Genomic DNA, 24,769 nt, shown 5'->3' on the forward strand with positions numbered 1-24,769 from the left:
TGCCAAACGACTATTATGCCAAACGATCATTATGCCAAACAACCATTATGCCAAACGACTTTATGCCAAATGACCATTATGCCAAACGACTTTATGCCAAACGGCTTTATGCCAAATGACCTACCACCACTGAGCACATGTTACAGTTATATAAACACTACAAACTAATAATAAAATCAACACGGTTTTTGTGCTTCATATGCTTTAAAGAGCGAAAAATATAAAGGTATGGAATCATTTGTTTTGCGAATAATAAACTTTTATAAGGTTGGGAACCTCTTTCTAATATTACAAACAACACACAGTATTTCGATCGGCCGAAATCGTGAACTTAATTCTGTAGCACCTTTAAACGTGATTTTTTCGGAATGGTGTCTTCGGACGAAAATTTTCTTAAAATATAGCGCACATATTGACGGTAAATGTTAGTTCGCAACTTTGCCACGGGCGGCGCTGCGAAAATATTTTTTTTTTAAATGACGATCTTTAAATATGATGTCTTCGGCAAAGTTGTAGATAATTCAAATACAAACAACTTTGCCAAAGACACCTAGTGTGTATTCAGCCGCATTTCCAAAATACGGGAGTATTTTATGAACGACCCCCTAAAACTAGTTTTTCTCGTATATTTTGAAAATACGAAGTTTCCGGTAGCAACAATGTTCTACAAAATTATGTAAACAGTCAAAATGAATCATTCTATAGAAGACACTAGTCTTCTAAAGATCAAGGAAAAGCAGTTATAACCAATTAAGTGCAATCAGTCATTTTTGGGGTCAGTGTATTTATTCGGGTGGCAGCTAGTGGCAGATGAACCCTAGTAGGGTTAAAAATACATCATTAGTAGTTGTAAATGTCGATAGTGTCATTAGTATCCACGAGTATCCCTTTTACTTATAGGAAGTTTCATCAATGACTCTTATTACCCTGTAGTACTTAGTTATATGATGGGTAGAGGGCTATGTGGCTCCATACTTCTTCTTTTTCTTCTTCTTGGCACACTCTTCATCATTACGCACAACCAATAGGTTCCAAATACATTTTTGAAGAAAGTTCTCAATCTCCTGAAAAGACGCTTTACGAAATGACTCGCCCTACAACTATTTTTTTTTACTTGCTATTTTTGCGTTTTTTCGTAGATCCCAAGTAACCAAATAGCACTTTAATAGGGCGATATTCAAAACTGAAAAGGCAATAGATGACTCTTTTTCAGTGGTAGTAAAAACGAAATCCTGAAGCAAAGAAAGCACAATGGAAGATGAACTAAACAGAAAAAGTTATGTATTCATATTACGCTTGATTTCTAATCACTACTTTTTCGATCCAGTTTCCTAATTGCAAATAATTTACGTTTTTCATTATTTTCCATACGTTTTGACAGTTCACCGACTACCATTCTTCCATGCGCTTGTGTTTGAAATTTGAGAAATTTGAGAATTCAGCGTAGCGCGATCAGTGAAAGGAATACACACATCAGTGTCGCCGCTAGGCGGCCAGCACAGATAAACTGAATGTTCGAAGGGTTGTTGTCTGTACTTTTTGCCACTGGCGCCAACTGTTAGCGATTAAGATCAAAATAAACAGTCGTTACCCTATTCGCTCTGCGTGCTAGCATTAGGGTGCTGCCATAGTAAACGCGTCTTGCGATGCGTGCGCGTGTGCGAGCCCGCAAAGCAGAATATCAACAACAGGAAATCCTTTGATCGCATCGCGTTCGCGGACGCACACGCGTTACTATGGCCGCACCGTTATACAGCTGACACACATAATTGGTCGAATAATAGCACTAAAAGACCAAAAAGATAAACTTGCAGGCTAGTGTTTACTACATGACACGTGCAAAAATGATGCGGTGAGTAGCAAATTAAGTGATGTATCAAATTCAAATCCAAAATCTGGCAAGTGCCTCAATATCAGATCATTTTGTAAATGAGTGTTGCAACCATAAGAACTGCGTTAACATTTCACGCTATGTATCAACCAGACGATTATAAAAATCGAATGTATATCGGATTTTTTCTCGCTAGAGTTAAGTATTTGAGTTATATTTTCATAATCGGAAAGTTTTAAAATATTCCATCGGTGAAATTTTGATTTTTTCCACTTTTAAGCCATTTTTCATACAAAATCCACTGAAAATCACGTTTTCGACGCATTTCAGCCCACACAAAATGTATGGAAAAATGTTCACCGATAGAATATTTTAAATCCTTCCGATTATGAAAATATAACCCAAATACTAAACTCTAGCGAGAAAAAATCCGATGTACATTCGATTTTTATAATCGTCTGGTTCAGACATAGCGTGATTTAAACACTGATTTGATTCGCAGAATAGTGATTCAATGATTTATTCTTTTCTCAACAGAATATTTCACCAAATTTGCATAGCTTGCACTTACTATAGTGTCTATGTACGAAATAAGCGAAAAATAGTTGTATGGCGAGTCATTTTGTAAAGACTAATGGATCATTGAAGATAGTTTTTGTCAGTGCTCACCGCACCAAAACAAAGGCGCCACTGTATATGGGATTTAACATTGTGACAGCATTGCTGTTCTGTCAAACGCACAAGGCTACGGTGGCGCTATCTATGCTTTCCATAGCGGCTGTTTTGGTTATTTTAATGATCCATTGAGAACTTTTTTCATAAAAGTATTTGGAACCTATTGAGTGTGTGTATAAACATGAAGAATGTGTCATGAAGAAGAAAGAGCAGAAGTTTGGAGTCACATAGCCCTCTACCCATCATATAACTAAGTACTACAGGGTAATAAGAGTCATTGATGAAACTTCCTCTAAGTAAAAGGGATACTCGTGGATACTAATGACACTATCGACATTTACAACTACTAATGATGTATTTTTAACCCTACTAGGTTTCATCTGCCACCAGCTGCCACCCGAATAAATACACGGACCCCAAAAATGACTGATTTTTGCACTTAATTGGTTATAACTGCTTTTCCTTGGTCTTTAGAAACCTAGTGTCTTCTAGAGAATGATTCATTTTGACTGTTTACATAATTTTGTAGAACATTGTTGCTACCGGAAACTTCACATTTTCAAAATATACGAGAAAAACTAGTTTTAGGGGGTCGTTCATAAAATACTCCCGTATTTTGGAAATGCGGCTGAATACACACTAGGTGTCTTTGGCAAAGTTGTTTGTATTTGAATTATCTACAACTTTGCCAAAGACATCATATTTAAAGATCGTCATTTAAAAAAAAATATTTTCGCAGCGCCGCCCGTGGCAAAGTTGCGAACTAACATTTACCGTCAATATGTGCGCTATATTTTAAGAAAATTTTCGTCCGAAGACACCATTCCGAAAAAACCACGTTTAAAGGTGCTACAGAATTAAGTTCACGATTTCGGTCGATCGAAATACTGTGCGACATCTTCGATGTTTATCCTCGCTATAATTTTTGATTTTTTTTTCCATCTCATCTGCACGGACTGGGCCGAGAAGGCCGTTTATATGAAAATCTTCCCCAGGGAGTTGGTTTTGAACACTTTTAGAATTCATGTCCTAAATGATTGGGGCCCAGATAGCCGTAGCGGTAAACGCGCAACTATTCAGCAAGACCAAGCTGAGGGAGAATGGTTTTCCCGGGAAACTGACTAGACTGATCAAAGCAACGATGGATAGTGTACAGTGCTGTGTGAAGATATCGGGTGCATTATCGGACCCGTTTGAAACACGCAAAGGAATTCGACAAGGCGATGGTATTTCCTGCCTCCTGTTCAATATTGCGCTAGAAGGTGTTATGAAACGGGCGGACTTCAACATGCGGGGCACGATCTTCAATAAATCCAGCCAGTTCATTTGTTTCGCTGACGACGTGCTGGCTGGAGGAACCGAGCGCGATAGAGCTCGCATAGGCAGACGCGTGACGATCGACGGGGATGAGTTCGAGGTGGTGGACGAATTTGTCTACCTTGGATCTTGATAACGTCGGATAGAGTTCTGTTTGATCTTTCGACCTTGACGCTTGCTTTTGCCGGAGCGAGCGACGAGGGCAGGATCAAACATGTCGCGCGTCGGTCTAGTAAGTTAAAAAGTGCCGCGATCGGTTCGTTCTTTTCGATCTTTCGACGACCTTGACGCTTGCTCCTGGGCAGTGCGTCAAGAAAGCCCGAGCTGTCGTCCGTGTTTTTTTTCGGGTCGCGCGCCTATTTTATTATTTTTTTTTTTTCTGAGTGTTAGCCGAGCAAACGAGTGAAGCTGAAAGTGGATTGTGGCTGCTCCGTCAAGGATAACGGATCAATTGGTGAGCTCGTTTCATGCTACTATTTCTAATCTATAAAATATGTATTACTGACATTTAATCGTTACAATGGTGGGATGTAAATATGATGTTTCAACAAACTATGGATGGTTCGTCACTGTGAGTGTCGACACAAACTCTGATTCATGATTTATTTATGTTTAACATTTTTTTTTTCAGAACACCCCTTATATACCTGTATTTTTGTAATTAAAAAAAACTTTGAATGGTTCGACACTACAAGTGTAGACTTGCGAAAGGTTCACTTTATTCAACAAACTTTGGATGGTTCGCCACTGTAAGTGTCGGCATAAGAATAAGAGTGTTCTATGATGTCCCAACCAATTGAGTCTTTTGTTTCTTTTCAAATATATATAGAGTAAAATATAATTGTGGAATTTACGGCTAAGCAGTCTTGGAATGATTAAAACGAGTTTTGTTTCAACCCAACGTTTCGACACGGGGATTGTGTCTTCCCCGTGTCGAAACGTTGGGTTGAAACAAAACTCGTTTTAATCATTCCAAGACTGCTTAGCCGTAAATTCCACAATTAAAATATACAGTCGACTGCTCCACAAAAGTAAAATATAATAACACATGCTTTCGTACTGACAGCTGTAGGAATGTTACATTTAGGTATTTGTTCAACAAACTTTGAATGGTTCGTCACCTCAAGTGTCGGCATAATTTTCCTCTACATAGAAATTATATGAACAATTATATTTACGTATAAGCATGTATATATCTCACAAATCATTGTTTGTCATGGTCTAATCGCTTATCAAAGTGAATCCTTTGACCCAACGATCCTCCCCATTAACAAACATCCCTCCCAGTAACCTTTGTGGAGATGCAGAGGCAAACACGGTCTCCAAATAGCAAAGGTTACACACTAACATTCCTTCCCTCAATCCCACCTGACTGCAAGGACGTGGCCGGCGCCGTTATTGACCTTGTATAAATAGAGGCACTGAATTATGCACACTGAAGAAGATTATGGCCAATCCCAGCTGAACTTCTAGTTGATTCTTTGTGCATTTTCACTGACTTCGGTCAATCACGGAATAGCAACCATTGATATGTGTAGTCAGTCTAAGCTAAGCTAAGCTAAGCTAAGCTTGGATCTTGATAACGTCGGATAACAACTGCAGCAGAGAAATTCGAAAACGTATCATTGCCGGAAGTCGTGCTTACTATGAACTCCACAAGACCTTGCGGTCTGGTAAACTTCACTTCCGTACTAAGTGTACCATGTACAAGACGCTGATAAGACCGGTAGTCCTCTACGGGCATGAGACGTGGACAATGCTCGAAGAAGACCTGCAAGCGCTAGGAGTTTTTGAACGACGTGTGCTTAGGACGATCTTCGGCGGAGTATGTGAGAACGGCGTATGGAGGAGAAGAATGAACCACGAGCTTGCGCAACTTTACGGTGAACCCAGTATCACGAAAATCGCCAAAGCTGGAAGGGTACGATGGGCGGGACACGTTGTGAGAATGCCGGACAACAATCCCGCAAAAATGGTGTTCAACTCAAATCCGGCCGGTACAAGACGAAGGGGAGCGCAACGAGATGGGTGGTTTGACCAAGTGGAGCAGGATCTTGGAAGTGTGGGGCAATCGAGGAATTGGAGGTTAGCAGCCATGGACCTAGTTAGTTGGCGTAACATTGTGGCGCAGGTCATGTCTTGAAGGACGTAGAGCCAGCAAAAGTTAAAAAGTAAGTAAGCTGAGGGTCGTGGGTTTGAATCTCACCGGTCGAGGATCTTTTCGGGTAGGAAATTTTCTCGACTTCCTAGGGCATAGAGTATCTTCGTACCTGCCACACGATATACGCATGCAAAAATGGTCATTGGCACAGTAAGCTCTCAATTAATAACTGTGGAAGTGCTCATAAGAGCACTAAGCTGAGAAGCAGGCTCTGTCCCAGTGGGGACGTAATGCCAGAAAGAAGAAGAAGAAGAAGTCCTAAATGAATCCGATTAGTTGTTAATATTCCAATATAGAGGCGCATAAACGTTCAAAATCATAGGTACGACAATCGTCGACAAATATTTGAAGAGCTCTAGCAAAAAGGATGAAAGTGACAATTTGGTCGGTTTTGAGTTGAGTTTATAAAAAAAAATCTGTTTCCAAGCTTTCTAAAGATATTTTAAGGTGATTTTTCTGCTCAACATAAATAATATCATAATTTTTGAAATACTCAAATATTTAATAATTTTATTTTTTTTTCTCAACGAGATTTTAGCCATGGGCTAGTTCATCTCAGGACCAACGGCTTCACTTCCCTTCCAAAGGAAGTCGCCACCACAACATTTACTTCATAAATGACTATCTCGGGACTGGGATTCGATCCCAGGTCCTCGGCGTAAGAGGCGTGAATTCTAAACACTACACCAGGCCCGTCCCCATACAATTTGTGTAGAATAAAAAATTGATGAAAAAGTTTCAAAGTAGATTTTCTCAATAGGGTGCGGAACCACTTGGGCACTTCCATGGTTCACTTTGACATGGGGTTTTTTTCTCGGTCAGATATGAAGCGCATCAGTACGACGATTTTTTATACTTAACCTAACTTAAGGCTAAGTAGCCCGTCATTCGCTTTGGCAACAATGATGACATTTCAGCTTTCATTTCAAAGTGATAAAACTCAGTGTCAGACAGTTTATATTGACTTGTAGAAGTATCACTGTATGCGCTAACATGCATAAAGTATGCTGATACTTTTTCAGCTGTGATAGTGTAACCCCGACTGATTTTCTTTGATTCGAAATCGTGAGATGTATTAGCAACGATCATCAACGACGCGTACAAATTTCAATAACGGCCTACTTCGCCTTAACCTAAACATATAACGCATTAATTGTGGCAATAGAAGATTGTAACGATTTTTGCCTAAAATTATTTATTATTTTATTTGACATGTGTTCCAATGTTTCAACATTGGATATTCTATGTAACTCATTGGTACTATACCAGGGAGGAAGTCTCAGAATCATTTTCAAAATTTTATTTTGAATTCTCTGCAGAGCTTTCTTCCTGGTATTACAACAGCTAGTCCATATTGGTACAGCATACAACATGGCTGGCCTGAAAATTTGTTTTAATATCAAAAGCTTGTTCTTAAGACAAAGTTTTGATTTTCTATTAATAAGGGGATAGAGACATTTTACATATTTATTACACTTGGCTTGAATGCCCTCAATGTGATTTTTGAAAGTTAAATTCTTATCTAGCATGAGCCCTAGATACTTAACTTCATCTGACCAATTTATTGGAACCCCTCTCATCGTGACAACATGTCTACTTGAAGGTTTCAAATAAAGAGCTTTTGGTTTATGTGGGAATATTATTAGTTGAGTTTTGGAAGCATTAGGAGAAATCTTCCATTTTTGCAAGTATGAAGAAAAAATATCCAAACTTTTTTGCAATCGACTACAGATGACACGCAGGCTTCGTCATTTGGCGGAGAGGCCTGTGTCATCCGCAAACAAAGATTTTTGACATCCCTGAGGTAGCTCAGGTAAGTCAGATGTGAAAATATTGTATAATATTGGTCCCAAAATGCTGCCTTGGGGAACACCAGCTCTTACAGGAAGTCTTTCAGATCTGGAGTTCTGATAATTAACCTGAAGTGTACGATTTGACAGATAACTTTGAATTATTCTAACAATGTATGTTGGAAAATTAAAGTTTTTCAATTTTACAATCAAACCTTCATGCCAAACACTGTCGAATGCTTTTTCTATGTCTAGAAGAGCAAGACCAGTAGAATAGCCTTCAGATTTGTTGGAACGGATCAAATTTGGTACACGTAAAAGTTGATGAGTGGTCGAATGTCCATGGCGGAATCCGAACTGTTCATTGGCAAAAAATGAATTTTCGTTGATGTGGGTCATCATTCTTTTCAACATAACCTTTTCAAAAAGTTTACTGATGGAGGACGATAGCTAGAAGCTTCTGCAGGATTTTTGTCTGATTTTAAAATTAGAACAACCTTAGCATTTATCCATTTGTCAGGAAAATATGCTAATTGAAAACATTTGTTAAATACATCAACTAAGGATGATAAGCTACTTTCTGGAAGTTTCTTGATGAGGATGTAGAAAATTCCATCATCGCCAGGAGCTTTCATATTTTTGAATGTTTTAATAATAGTTCTCACTTCTTCCAAATCAGTCTCCCAGGCATTTTCGAAGACGTTCTCTTGATCGAGAATATTTTCGAACTCCTGAGTAACTTGATTTTCAATTGGACTAAGTCCTAAATTAAAATTGTGCGCACTTTCAAACTGCATAGCAAGTTTTTGAGCTTTTTCGCAATTAGTTAGTAATAATTTGTTTTCCTCTTTCAATGCCGGTATTGGCGTCTGAGGTTTTTTCAAGATTTTAGATAATTTCCAAAAGGGCTTAGAGCCAGGGTCCAATTGAGAAATTTTATTTTCAAAATTTTTGTTTCCTAATTGAGCAAAACGTTTCTTGATTTCTTTCTGCAAATCCTGCCATATAATTTTCATAGCAGGATCGCGAGTGCGTTGAAATTGCCTTCTCCTCACGTTTTTAAGACGGATCAAGAGTTTAAGATCATCGTCTATAAGCACGGATTCAAATTTTACTTCACATTTTGGAATTGAAATGCTCCGGGCTTCAACAATGGAATTTGTTAAAGTTTCAAGAGCATTGTCAATATCAAGTTTAGTTTCTAAAGAAATGTTAACATCAAGATTAGAGGCAACATACGTTTTATATATATTCCAGTCGGCTCGTAAATAATTGGGGTATTTGAAATGTAACAGGGACATGATCAGAATCAAAATCAGCATGAGTAATCAGTTGGCTACAAAGATGACTAGAGTCGGTTAAGACCAAATCAATCGTAGATGGATTTCTAGAAGAGGAAAAACATGTAGGGCTATCAGGGTATTGAATTGAGAAATATCCTGAAGAGCACTCATCAAATAAAATTCTGCCGCTGGAATTACTTTGAGAATTATTCCATGACCGATGTTTGGCATTAAAGTCACCAATGACAAAAAATTTTGACTTATTGCGAGTCAATTTTGAAAAAACGTAATCCAATAACAATTTGATTTGTAAATTTTACACCTACTTGGACTGCTTCAGTCATAGTGGTGGCTTTGAACATTGCATCAATCATTAGATTCAATTGTTCAGTTAGAAAATTAAAATCAGAGGCAGACATGTCATGTGATTTCCCATTGGAATTTCCGGTAGACGAAGATGCGGAGTTACCTGTGGCGGTAGGGTTTTTTCCATTTGATTTGAAACAAGTAGAATGGGTACCCATGGATCGAACAGGGGAGGAGTTCGAATTTCCTGCTACGATATCGGCAAAGGATTTACCGTGGGTAGATACATTCGAAATTGAAAGATTCGAACGGCTACCCGACGGATTAAAATTAGTTTGTGAATGAGCATGATTATGATCGACCTGATGGGTATGATTCATGATCAAACGATCGTTAACTGAAAAATGAGCATTGTTCGATACTCTACCAGGCAAATTCCGGAAACGACCGTTATCGTAACGGATATTATCTTTCATCTGCCTGGCACGAGCCTCAATGACCCTTTTGCGTGAAGGGCATTCCCAAAAGTTAGCTTTATGAGGGCCCTTGCAATTGGCGCATTCAAACTTTCTGGTATCTTCCTTCACAGGACAGACGTCCTTAGCGTGAGAAGAACCTCCACAAATCATGCATTTAGCATCCATGCGACAATTTTTTGTACCATGACCCCACTTTTGGCACCGACGGCACTGAGTGGGGTTCTGGTAATTTCCTCCAGGTTTCTGGAAATGTTCCCATGTCACACGGACATCAAACAAAAGTTTTGCTTTATCTAAAGCTTTAATATTATTTAGTTCTTTTTTGTTAAAGTGAACTAAATAAAATTCTTGAGAAAGCCCTTCCCGAACAATGCCAGATTGGGTTCTCTTTTTCATAATGATTACTTGGACTGGGGAAAATCCAAGTAAATCATTTATTCCATTTTTGATCTCTTCAGGTGATTTATAGTCACTTGAGAGACCTTTCAAGACAACTTTGAACAAACGTTCAGTTTTGTCGTCATAAGTAAAAAATTTGTGCTTCTTCTCTTCAAGATGTCTGAGAAGAAGCTCACGATCTTTAAGAGTTTCCGGCAAAACGCGACAGTCTCCTTTCTTTGCGATTTGGAAGGAAACCTTGATTCCCCTAATGGAGTTCAAGATCTCCTGCCTAAATCCCCCAAATTCGGAACAACTGACCACGATAGGCGGCACTCTTTGCTTCCTCACTTGAATCAAAGAGCCTGGGCTAGAGGCTGCTTCGATTTGGTGTTCGGAAAATTTGTCTAGAGCATCGAACTGATTGCTCATTTCGATACAATTATTCATTTCACCCTTGGAAGAAACTTCGCATTCCGGGGAAGCGTCCTTTCTTCCATTCTTGCCACGTGTAGTGACAGTTTTAAAACCCACTTTTTTGGAAGGAAGTAGTGAATTCAGAGATTCACCTTTCCTTTTGTTTGTTGTTGATACCATGTTTTATTAATAAACGAAAGAAGACGTGACCTTCGAGAGGTTTTTTCCCAAGACGGTGACCAAGAAGGATTACCACCGCTAGCTTTCACCAACGGGTCCAACGAAAAATCGAAGGCACGGGTCCAAACAAAGATCGTAAAGGGATCAATAGTAGAAAAAATAGTACTGAATTTTAGCACTGAAAAGTACTGTTTATGTAGCACTGAAAAGTACTGTTTTATTGCTTTAGGTAGTTTTTAAGAAAACTTCCAAGAGTAGAGAGAATTCGTGTACGCACAGCACGAAGGTACGATGCGCACTGATCAGTACGACGGTCATTTATTGGATCACTTAAGCATTCATATTTCAATTTTAAATATCAGTTTTATTGAACAAATCTGACAACAATAGACCTTACCGATAACTTTTACAACCAATAAAGTTGGTCTAATTTCCAAGCAAAGGAATAAGCAGCAGAAGTTCTGTCAGTTTGTGCAGTTTTTCGCAAAAAACTCAGAAGAAACTGAAAATTCTTGATTAAAATATCATGGTGCAGAAACTCCTTCAAATATTTTGCTGGAATAACTTCAACAACTCTGCAAAAATAATCTTTCTGGAAATTTTTATAATCTGCTCTAGACATGTTCATGAATGATGCCACAAAATGTCCGCAGAAATTTGATGCAAATTATCACTGGAAGTAACTCAGAACTATTTCCATAAATTCCAACGGCAATTCTGAATCAGCCAAGAATTTTTAGAGTGTATGCTGTGGGAGTTCTATAGAAGTTGTCTGAAAATCTTTTAAAGAATCAGCAATAATTTCATTATATCTTATTTGATCGCACATCCCGAAATCGCTAGCATCACCACACTCGTACTGTGTATGACACGATGCGACTGGTCTTAGATTAATCCATTACTTTTTTCTGATTATGCTCTATGAGTGTTCCAGAAACTACTCAAAAATTCTTCTAGGAGGTGTCCGGCCATTTGGCCGGATTACGAACAAAAACATAATCCAATTGCTACAACACTGATGTGTAGGATTCAGAAGAGTGGCCCAATTACTGTGATGGGATGGGACGCCATGTTTGTTGAGAATGAAAAAATCGACTTGTTAATTCAGGACGAAGTTGTGAACTTCACAGCGTTTCAAGACTTTGAGCTGATGATTCATTAGTTTCTGAGTTATTATCGGTTGTTGAAGTTTAAAATGATTTTAAATTATTTCTTTCGATTTTATTCCTTCTTCTAAACATAGGCTATTCTTTAGAAATCTACTGTTTTCATTACTGTTGGCAATTGGGCAATCGCTTACATTTTAATTGGGAATTATACCTTCAATAAATTATGGGCAGTTCTTTGTGGTTATACTGATTTAACGATAATTTGCATTATATTTGCTTATGTATTCATAGAAGATTTTTTATTCTTTCGATAAATGGCTGTTCTTTCGAGAAAAAAGTTTTGCAAAAGCTGCATGTTAATTTAATTGCTAGAACTAAGTAATAATTTACTTAGTACGATTCTTGAAGAATCTAAGCAAACCGATCCTGCAGAAAGACGAGTAAGTCGTGAACCGTTTTAGTCACAATCAAAAGTTGATTACAAACGCAATGAGAAAAACCTCTACAGGCAGCTGTTGTCGCTAGTAGAGAAGTGAATAGTTGCTTACATTTAGAGTGTTCTTCTTAAGCTCTGACTGTTTCTTGAACTGAAGAGCATGATGGCTAATTCTTCTTCCAAACTTAGCTGTTCTTCGAAATTCAACTTGCAAAACAAAATTCATTTCAATTGCATGCTAACTGTACTGCTCATATTCGCATGATAGTCCCATGCATATAAGAAATCCCATAGAAAATGGGACTGTTATGCGATTATGGGCAGTGTAGCTCCCTATTGTTTTAATTTTCGGCCAAACGGTATTCGGCCAAGTGACATTCGGCTAAATGACCCGGAACCTTCCAGGAATGCTCACGACAAGAAAATATGCAGGTTTTTTTTTTCATAAACCACCCATTTTTTGTTTCTCGTAACAATTCTTACAGTAAGTTTACCAGTATTTTCACCATAGATATTTTTAATCTTTCTCAAACGAGCCAGACCTTTTCGAGATCATTCTCTAAGAGCATGCTTTTCCTTTTGACAAGTATAGCTTGAACTACTGTTTTTATGTGTACTCTCGTAGCTCATCTGGCAAAATTATTAGTTCAAGAGATATGTGTCTTATTGATTCCACTTCAAACAGCTCGTATTAGTAATGGGTTTACAACTTCATAATTATCACTTTTTGGGATAAACGATAATTTATCACATGAATGGCCCTTCCGCAACATTTTTTTTTTCATTTTTCGTCTTAGTGTGTAACATATCTTAACGCTGTTTGCCCTAATCTCGTCGAGCATCATACCTAAATTTTTGTGATAAACAATCTGGTTCATTTTTCCTATAATCCGCTTATTTATTGGTAGGTTCTCTGACACGAATGCACATGTTCAGTGTAAAGTTTCGTTTATATTACAAAAAAATCTTCGCAACGACCAATATTGATGGACTCACTTTCAAATTTCAATCATTCAGTTCTCCCCCAAGTTCTCCCACAAACTCATTTAAGAACTGCTTCGTAACCCAAGGAGGAAAGAATAACTCGCAATAACTTATGCATACCATATTTTGGTATCATACCATAATTAGGTATTGTTCAGTTGTCAATATCTCATTTTGGCATTAAAATGGTATTGGAAGAAAATGTTTAAAATAATTAAAAATACTTTATTTTGGTATTCGATAGGAATTGAAGACTGCTGGAGGTATTGAACTGTCATTGAAAAAAATCACTTTTATATGAAAATCCATCATGTATTATTTAGGTATTACAAAACCTGATCTAGTTATCAGCTTGGTATTTGTAGAATATGCAGAAGGTATTATTTGAGGTATTTTACCTCTTATGCAGGGCTCATTCATACCTCATTCAGGTTGTAAGTATTGAAAATTATCTGGTATGGATTACCTCAATTTGGTATTCATTAGTTATTTTCTTCTGCTCGGGAAAACTCACGCATTAGATTTTGATGCAAGTTTAGTTGCTCACTGTTCATGCCGTCAAAAATGATGCAATTACAAAACCCATTGTAAGTGTAAACATTAGAAAAGTTTATAATATTTATACTTAGTTGAAATAAAAAACTTGAAAAACTCTCAAGCATGATAAACGAGAACATGAGATTTTCTAAACGCCGGCAACAACATTTGGATAGGTGTTAACATGTCTTTCTTCTATCTTTTGCGTTTTCATTCAATGCACATTTTTCACTAGAAAAAAAAATAACTCAATATTTTAATTCGCATTGGCTATGAATTTGATCCCACTTCTAAATAAAAAAAATACCTCCTTGATTAGAAGAACAAGTTATACTTTTTATGTCAATCAACTTATGTATCACATTATAAAATATTGAAGGACTGGTGTATCCAAAGCAACTTTCCATTTTTTGCCATGGTCTAAAAACCGAGTTTGACCGAAAAATGACCTTTAAAACCGTTATAAAACCAGAATTCTCACTTGTGAGGATTGAATCCCCGACGTTCTACAGAAGCCTTAGAAATCAGAAGCAGAATGCTCGACCATGGACCTCGTAATTATAAGATACTTCTACAATGTATGAGATTATAAGAAAGCCTATATCTATGCAGTATTATTTTATTATTATTTTATTTGAAGCAGAGAAGAGCCTCTGGAAGTAACGTTCCTTTTGAACTTCCCCTCTAAAAGGCATAAAACTCGCTCTTCTTTTCAAAAAAATTGTCAATTTGTTAGCGCTTGCAGTGGAACATTGTCTCTTTGAACGAAGTACCGAAATCAGCTAATAAATCAATATCACAGATATATTCAAAAGTAGCAACTTATTGTTCAAAAACTATAATTTATTTAAATAAACAGAGTAACAAAACAGTAGTTTACGCAACATGTTGCAGAATGATGGTTTTTACTGCACGAGTACATGGCTTGCCGAGTAGGATAATTGCGACGAGTACTGTAAAAATTGAGACTTGCAACGAGTTGCGTACAACATTTTTTGAAATGTCCAACTGAAGGTATCAGAAAAAATATCGGGATGCATTTCCATTATTATTGAATTATTTTGTAATGATTCATTACGCAATTAAAAACAGTAGCGTAATAAAAAAAAAGCGTTGTGTGCTTCGTAGGCGTGCGGTTAGTGTTACCAAGCAAGACCGCATCGATCCAAGGAGAATGGGTTCGATTCCCACTGCAGTCCGGAAAATTTTTCGTTAGGAACGTATTTCGACTGTGCCACTCGGCGTTGCATACTAGTCCGTTATCTAGTGTGATGCTTCCTTCAATGGGCAAATCGTCCACTGGAAGCATTAACGTGCAGGAGTCATTATGCAACTGATTTCCGTTAGGTTATAACTGCTACGATAGGTACTGTTGAAAAGTAAGCCGCTTCATGTCAGATAGAGACAAAAACAGCCTGTTACGATGAAAAATTGCAAAAATTTGGTCGTCTCAAGGATCAAATTATGTGTCTCTAATAGATTTGAGGTTGCTAAATCTGATGCCTTTCTCAGAAATGTTCCAGTACGTCACAATTTTTAGCTACAGGTCGCCAAAGTTGCATAAAACACTGGTTTCATTTATGTTTATAACAAATTTAAACTTTGTTTTATCAATCCTTTTTGTGATCTTATCCACCAAGCATACAAAGTAGGACTTTAATTTTTATATTTTTCATTCGTTCTCTTAAATGGCAGAATACAATCCTATTCTTAATCAACAAAAACTAACTTTTGAGCATCGAAAGTATAATAACCTTTTTTGATCGGTATTGTTATACACATCAAGATTGAATTGGCTGAAACAGTCAATTTTTGGTTTTTTAACAGAGAATATCTTAAAAACTAGACGTGCTATGATATTTTTGAAAACGGCGATAGATTCAGCAACCCTTAAATAATATTGGTATTTTGATGCTTGAGACAAAAACGTGCTCCGCAAAGTTGTTGGTACATATTCTGATGCTTGAAACAAAAATGTTTTGTGTTGAAAAACACAAAGCAGACACTTTGTATCATGTCGGCCAACATCACTCAACATATCAATTAACCCGTTGCATTGTTCCAACCGGCTTTGTTATCCTAATTTTGCTACGAAAAAAATCCCGCCACGTCAAGTGATCGACCGATCCGGGGTATTTGTTTTACCAAGCGGCTTTATTTCAAACACTTTCCACCCGGTAGTCAACAAATTCCCCGGTATCGATCTTCGATCATGTGCGACTTGACAGCCATTATTCTGCTCACCATTCATTCAGCCTTCCTCCCCAGAAACCACACCCTACACTTTCGGTTCCGGCAACACCTCCCTTTGTACGGTAACTTCGATCGGACAGGTCAAAAGTTCGATTGCGAGGCAAAAGAGCGAAAGTGGGCCACCGGCAACAGCAGCAGCGACCATTTCAGCTCCAGGGAAGTAACACTCCACAATTTTGATATCAATAAAAGGTCCGTTCGGAGGGACCACGAATAAAATGAAGTTTGTAAGCGAAGGAAACCACATCCTCTGCAGCAAACATGCGTGGAATAACTTAATTGTAGATAATTTCCAGATATGAGTTCACAATCGAATCACGTTACGCAAATTATAAGGCGGGTTGAAGTAAGTGGATGGTTGAACAATCTTTTCAACACTTTGTTGAATATCTCCCCCTCTCGGTTTAATCCTCACAATTAGATCGCCATTGGCCACAAATCGCTTGGTGCTTTCTTCCCGTTGCCGAGAAATTAATTCAAGACACGTTAGTCTCGTCCATTTCATGCGAGCTGCGTGACGGAAGAAATGGGCCTTTTTGAATAATTGCCCCCGTAATTATTCCGATTTCTTCACATGTGTCGTCAATTGTGCGCGGGTCTTTCAATTGACCTGTCACTCACCCGGACTCGCAACGTTAGACTGTAATGTGACTTCAGTGGTCCGGAACCTGTCGACCAGGGGCTCAAGCAGTGATCTAATTGTTTCGATGTGTGCGCATAGGGTGGCCTATAATGATCTAACAACAAAAATCTTAACATATACTCACCAAATCTGTAAATTTGGTCCCCAAGAAACTACAAATGAATAAATTTGGGGGGTGTGTAACTTGAGATTTTACAAATCGATTGTTTCCATGTAAAAATAGGCCACCTTAATGCACGTTGTTCAGCAACTCGCCATCCATAGAATGAGCCCCGTGCTTTTCGTCGACTCCAGCTGAGGACACTAGCCAGACGGTTCAACTCTAGGGCATGTGTTGATTTGACGGCGCTAGACTTTGGATCAAATTCCATACGGGGTGAGTCACGACGACTTAGCTGAGCTGGCCGACACTGAAACACGCAGTAGGGTTCTAGCCAGATTCAAAACAACCTGTTGTACTTGAGGTGGTGGAATTTGCGCAATTGGATCCAAGCACGTGGGGGTAACGTAGTCATTGACGAGAGACAAAGTGCGGTAATATTTTATATGGCGTTTGAGTCTAAACTAGAGCAAAATACTTAAATCTTAGCAAGGGTGCTCTTATAGATTGATTTTGATATGCAGAAACTAGTACTATAGTACATCTTTATAAGTGCAATATTCTTCTTATTTCTGGCGTTACGTTTCAACTATGACAACGTTCACAGTTATTTTCTGATAACTTTGTTTGTCATTTGATCATTTTTGCATTTAAGATACTAGCATATTATTTCAACGTAAATAATTTAGCATTTTGGGAAAAAGGTTCACGATGACTCCCTGACTGATTGATGATGATGACTTTGCTGTTTCTTCCTAATAATTCTAGCAAGCTATTTCAAATATCCAAAGTGAAATTTAACGCAACGCTTGGATGACGCTTTTATTGCAAATATTTCTTGTTGATTCGATTTAAAAAAAATCCATACTGATAATAAATTCCTGTTTGTCCTATGTTTGTGAAAACTATATGATTTTTTTAACATGCATCTAGGGGTTTAGCCAAATGATTTTGAAATTTTTGTAGAATTTTTCAGGAAGACTACCTTTAATCAATACTTCGGGGTTTATCTGAATCCTATCCACAATGTTTTCAATGAACATTATCAACATTATTATTATGAACAGATCTTCACTAAAATATTTTTTGAATAATCTCAAACAATCGCTTAGCTCGTTTGAATATAAACCAAATTCATTGACGATAGAAAGCCCACTTCATATGCTTGCAGATTTGAGTGTCTGTTTTCTGTCTCGAAAAAAAAATAGGGTGATTTTCTTGAGCATAGTACGTTGTCTGTGCCTTGATCCCAAATTTAAATCGCGATAACTTCGTGTAATTTGAAAGGATTTTCAATTTTTCGGCATTTTTTGTAAATTTGATATAGGGTCTGTCCCATTTGGGGAATTAAATTGAAATCGAACTTAAATCTGACAGTTCGAAAATTATTTCCCCTCCGATTTCGATCTGTCAAAAATAAGTCTACTCCAGAGTAGACTTATTTTTGACAGATTGGTGATTATTCTCTCGATCCTAATCGTTGTTTATACAGTTTTGATTCCACTGAGGTAATTTACGCGACAGCCATCGGGAGGATCTTCCGGCTGCCTAAACAGAATAAAACCAGTTCGAAAATCAACACAAGTGAGTAAAACGACAGAAAAATGTTCGGCCAGAACTATTTTGCCATTTTTTCCACTCAGTGACGGCAGGCAAGTGAATAACAGATTGCTGGATGAAATGCAACATTCTTTTTACCAGATAGTATTATAAAGAGGAAGATTTATGCTAAATCAATTTATTTTTTCCCGTAGGCTTAACTTTTGGCTGCAGTTTGTAATCAGCTTGTGTAAACATGAGGACAAGCCGGCTAGAGTGGTTCCCTTGAAGGAGTTTCCGGCCAACGACAAATGACAATACCTTAGGAGATAAGCTGTAAACATAACTCAAAATGGATAGAAACATTGACTGATCTACCCAGCTGGGATTATCGGATGATTTTGAGAAATTAGTGGCGAAAATGATATTGCACAACTTGAGGATGACGACGAGCTTGTACGACCTCGATGCGGTTGAAACTGGTCATGCTTTACCGTACCAACAAAATGCAGGCTGGTAGCAGGTCTCTGAAAAGACTTGGTCTTTATTAAGGCCTCTAAGAAGTACTCTAAAGTCATCAAAATGCTAATTTCTTTTTTCCTCGAGAAATTATCCTCGTGTATAATTCTCCATAGATGCCTACAGATATTCTTACGTCACTATTCCACAGGTTCTTCAAGTATTTCTTTACGGATTTCTCAATTTAATACTTCAATAACTCTAGTGATTTCTTCAGAGGTTTCTTATAGAAAACCATCAGGAACTCCTCCTTACTACAGAAATTTTCTAATTATAATCTAGGTTTTCTTTCAACTATTGTTCGATAGATTTCCTCACTTTGTACAGGAGCTCCAGAAAGGTTTATTCTAGATTATTAATTTACATCACCAAACTATGTTCAGCTACTGAGATTTCATTGGAATCCGTAAAATATTGAGTTAACAAATAAAACCAAAATTATTCTAGTAATTCCTTCTTTATACACAATTTCTTCAGGGATGTCTGATTTAATTTGATTGATTATTTTTAGCAATAATTATCTTTTCGTTTTATTTAGATTTTAGATCCTTCAAAAGTTTAAAGGTACAGAAGTTTCGTTTAATCCAATTGAATTTATTTTTTTATTTAATCTTAGATTTTTTTCAGAAATTTTTCATTTGAAAAAAATCCCTGACAATTAACTAGAGACATTCCGAAAATAATTACTGGAAAAACTCTCTGGGGTAATTACTGAAGGTATTCTTAAATACATTTTTGGCTAAAATCTTATCGAAGTCTATTCGTTATCGAAAAGATTGTTAAAATTTCTAAGAAATATTTAAAAAGAGTTTTGTACTATTTTTTGTTTGTTTTTTTTTTTTTTTGTAATCTTTCATTAGTCTGACAAAAACGGGTTTCCAATACAAAGCGTGATAGACAAGTAGTTACGCATTCAATTCAAATGGAAATGACGCATAATAGTGTAACCACTGTACTTGATGTATTAAATATTTGGAAGTTATTAAATTTTGTTATTGAATTCACAACAAAATTCATCTATCCAGTCATAGATTTGAGTATTTAAGGCATCAAATTACTATGTGATGGTGAAAAAACATTTATTAAAGATGCCAAAACGTTTAACTAGGTACTCATCTAAAAATATTTGACTATTAACGTTAAACTCAACGTCTCTTGTAAATAATACGTGCTATGGGTTAGTTATTTTAAATATTTGGCAAAATACCGTGATGCATCAATACCCGGACGCTTAAGCGGTGATAAATATTCAATTACTATTTTAAATGTATTTCTCTTCGATTTGATCAATGTGCTATCATGTCACGAATGGTTTTCACTTTAATTTTGATGAAAACGAGTAATATTCTCGTTAAAATATAGAATATAACCTGAAAATAATGAAATCAACTAGGCATGTCTTGTTCTTAAATCCGGACAACTGTATCAAAAACCCGGACACTTTTGAATCAATAACCGGACATTCACGTTGTAGCTGTTTAAATTGAAAGATAATTAAACAAAATGCATTCTAATGAAGCAAAAGCCTCATTTACTTAACATATTGATGCATAAAAGCCATTCGCTTTGCATTCAAGCACAAATTGTGAGGAAGATCTCGTGACTCGACTACTTACAGTTTCGGTTGTGGGTGGGCTCAGGCTACAGTCTTTTTCCTGAAATAATCCATATTAAAGCAAAAACGCACATTTTTTCTAATATTAAATAAAGTCTTTTCAATATTTCGCTTAACGAATGACTGTTGAATCAAGTAAAACTCAAGTCTAATGCCATACGTCCGGATTTCAAATCCTTGGTTCATTTATCCGGACACTCGTTATCCACATGAAAAACTTTGTTTTATATAATTTTTCGCCACTTCATCGGGTTCAAACTCCATATTTATATTTTTCTCAAACTTTTGTTCACAACTTATCATGCACAATGTGGTTAAATTAAATCCCGCGTACTGAATATAGCACTTCAACTTTTGGTATACGCTTGAGCCACAAAATTTGTACTACGAAAATATGTGTCAGACTCGGCTCTAATTTTATTTTTATTTATATCAATTTCAAATCAATGTTAACTAGATGGAAATTTGTAGTAAAGTGATAGTGAAGATACAAATTACAGATGTGAATAATTACCACGACATTAGTATTACAGTTCACATGTTAATCAGTGATTTTTATCAGAGTGTCCGGATATTGGTACCGTCCGGGTTTTGATTCATCACGGTACCCTGAGATGAAAGTTTCAGCAATAATATTCTAGAGGAATTAACTGAAGCCTTTGCGATAAAATCCATCCATAAACAACAATACATCAGTATTATTGATAATAACTTATGAAATTACTGCTCATATTGTAATAATTTGTTATTAATAATGTTTCATGCTTTAACTTCTACCTGTAAGCTAAACACCGACAATCCGACAACGTTAGTGAATTGGACCAAGGAAAAATTAAATTTGACAGTTCATTGATAAATTGGAGGGGAAATAATTTTCGAACTGTCAAATTTAAGTTCGATTTCAATTTAATTCCCCAAATGAGACAGACCCATAGTCTTTTTTTTTGTAACACTAAATCAAATTTCCAAAAAATGCCGAATGGTTGATTATTGTGAAAAGAGGTCCAAAAATGGCAGAAATCCGCAACTTCGAACACGTATATCTCAGAAATAGTTATATATATAAAGTTATACTTTCTTCGGTGAAGATTTGCAACATTGGCAGAGCCTATAGAGTATATAGTGTTCAGTTGGAAATTTCACCATATGATGACGCTAGCACATAAAATGTTACTGTATGGAGCTCAGTTATGAGATACTGAAGGTTTGGAAGACTAATGACTTCAGCGAAATTGCTCATTGAATCAAGGGCTATACGCTGCATGTATGCTTATGGGCTAAGTAATTGTTTGGTGAGCGGCGTCAGTTGCTTAGACGTATTGTGCTACGGAGTGTGGGTTCGAATTCCGCCCCAGTCGAAGGAAATTTTTCGTCAACCAAACAACTTCTTCGCTGGTTCACTGGTTGTTCCGTGTGTCCGTTGTCTAATGTAAGTTATATTCAGTATGTGCAGCCTTTAGCTGAAGACGGTGAAAATCATCTCTTTTTTAACTAATTAAACTTTTATTACGAGGTGCTGATGAATTTCAAGTATTGGCAAACTCATAAATCTCAAGTTTGAGTTATGTTAAAAGACTAGTGTCTCCAGCAAAGTTGTTCATTTGTTCTTTGCTTGTTTAGTTGTCCTTAGTCAAAATTTTGCCAGAAAGAGGCGCTAGTGAGCATAAACATTATAAGCTCATGCAATACCCGTCATAAATACGGACTCGCTTGAAAAAGTATTGCGACACTCAGCTGAATATTGAATTACCCTGAAAAAATTTAGCATCACCTCAAAACAGGTACATTCATGCTGTATTTCCAGATGCTGATGATCTATAATGGTGCGGTCTTCAGCAAAGTTGTTCAGTAGATCAAGCACATTTGGAAAGCAAACAGTTTGGTACGCAATTTTGCCGCTATGTGGCACTAGTGAGCATGCGAAATTGAGCATTTCACTTTTTTTTATCCATATGAGATAGAAAATTCAAGTCTTCGGCAAAGTTGTTCAGAAAGTCAAGGGCATCCGGAAAACAGATTGATTTATATATTTTTTACTTCATACAAGTTCTATCTCATAGTTTTGATAAGAAAGAATGTTCAATTTTTTGGCAAAGTTGTTTGAAGGTCAAGCTAATCCGAAGGGCAAACAGTTTAGCTCGTAATTTTGACAATAGGTGACGGTAGTGAGCAAGTTCAATGAAGAATTTTAAACTAGTTGTGTAGTGTGATCCTAATGAAATAGCAACTTCGTATCTTCGTAAAAGCTGTTCAGACAGCCAAAGAAATCCGGACGTGACTGAGTTCCGAGGTTGCCAAGAAAACCAACTTTTTCTCTGGTTCTTCCACACTTTTTCAAGTTAACATGAAGTAATGGAGGGTGGATTGTTATTGAATCCCATGATTTAATAAGATAGAATGTCCATAATGTTGTTAAGATAGCTTTTGGCATTTGGAAGTGGAGGTAATTAAGATCAGAATCATATCATATTCAACTGTTTCAGATCTCCATCTGTTAAGAATTCGGGTATGTTTTACTTAATGTGCGAGTGGTTCATGCCTGACGCACATCACATTTAAATTATTCAAGTCAGAAACTCTTCTTATCCAAGATTCAAGTGATTCATGTTGATTCACTCCGTACCCTAGTGATTAATGTCTGATCCTCTTTATATTTATGTGTTTCAGGTTTGATTCACTTCATAATCAAGTAATTAAGGTTTGGTGTTCATCTCAGGATTCAATTCGCTCCGTTTTCAAGTGATTCATACCTGATTCATTTCATATTCAATTGTTTCAGGTTTGATTTCAAGTGGTTCATGTTTGTTTCACTTCATTTTCAACAACTATCGAAAAGCTAAACATTACATATAGTTTGCGATTGGATTAAATGGACAAATTGATGTGAAGTTTTGCGAGAAAGTTACACGTCTTTTCAGTGAGAATCGAACACACGACTCCCTGATCTCTAGTTAGCGCGAGTTACCCCTACGCCATGAGAGGACTTATGAACGCAGAAGTTAACCTGAATTTGATTTCAGCTCAATAATCACGTGGTCCTTTTTCGCAAAGTGTACCTCTTTCCGGCCCAGATAGCCGTAGCGGTAAACGCGTAGCTATTCAGCATGACCATGCTGAGGGTCGTGGGTTCGAATCCCGCTGGTCGAGGATCTTTTCGTAAAGGAAATTTTCTCGATTCCCAGGGCATAGAGTCTCATCGTACCTGCCACACGATATACACATGCAAACATGGTCAATCGGCAAAGAAAACTCTCAGTTAATAACTGTGGAAGTGCTCATAAGAACACTAATCTGAGAAGCAGGCTTTGTCCCAGTTGGGACGTAACGCCAGAAAGAAGAAGAAGAACCTCTTTCGGAAGAATTAGATGCCCATCCAAACACAGTAGCTATTTGTAGTTATTAGCACTTCCATAGTTATTGAATGTGAGCTTTCTTTGCTGGTTGACCATTTTTGCATTGTATGACAGGTACAAAGATATTCTATGCCCAAGGAGTTCACTTGGTTAAATCTATTTCGCCATATAAATGGAAAGATATTTTTTATTAATGTATAACCGTTGTTTATATTAATAATAATTAATATTTATAATACTGAGTGTCGCAATTCCCAGGAAAGACGTGGAGCAATATCCAATGCGGAGAAAATCGTATGTTATAATTTCCATTCGTTTCTTATGCTTATTTATTGTCTTTCATAATCTTAACTCAACACACCACAATTTATATTTAGCACGAGTTGAACGTTTTCCAAACAAAGCTCGAAGAGTTGAGTAATTACAACTATTTCGGTACCACAAGTATTACACACGTCAAAACATTGTTTCGGAGCGAAACGCACACCTTTAAGTCCAGACGGGCTGTTTTCCTTTCAGATTACGGTCACACCTCCCGTCAGTTGTCAAGCTTCAATCACCTTCAGAGACCCATATTTTCATAACTTTCCACAAACCGAACCAACCCAAAGAGGTTCTCCATTGGGCCATTGTCTGAATTCACTTTCGGTCGCCCCTTCTCATCATTCCCCATAGGCCCCATAGACAACCAATCAAAACATTCACTTTCTCGAGAGGGTCATGCACCTTGTGCGAATTGTTCGGCTCGGACTCGAGAGGAATGCCTAACGTGGCTCCCCGAATCTAAGAGAAAAAAAATCGTGCACTTGAACCAGAAAGCAACTCAACGTCCAAAGATCATGCTCACGTATGAGCACTTGAGGT

General features: G+C 37.1%; 1 long non-coding RNA gene across 1 annotated transcript; it reads left to right on the plus strand.

Annotated features, from left to right (window-relative positions):
* The first annotated feature begins 18,325 nt into the window (after positions 1-18,325).
* LOC110677018 lies at positions 18,326-18,978 on the plus strand. Its single transcript, XR_002500899.1, has 2 exons — positions 18,326-18,463; positions 18,634-18,978. It is a non-coding gene; the product is annotated as an uncharacterized LOC110677018 (long non-coding RNA).
* Positions 18,979-24,769: the final 5,791 nt, after the last annotated feature.

The sequence above is a fragment of the Aedes aegypti genome, chromosome 2 (genome assembly GCF_002204515.2).
Source record: "Aedes aegypti strain LVP_AGWG chromosome 2, AaegL5.0 Primary Assembly, whole genome shotgun sequence".
Classification (NCBI taxonomy): domain Eukaryota; kingdom Metazoa; phylum Arthropoda; class Insecta; order Diptera; family Culicidae; genus Aedes; species Aedes aegypti.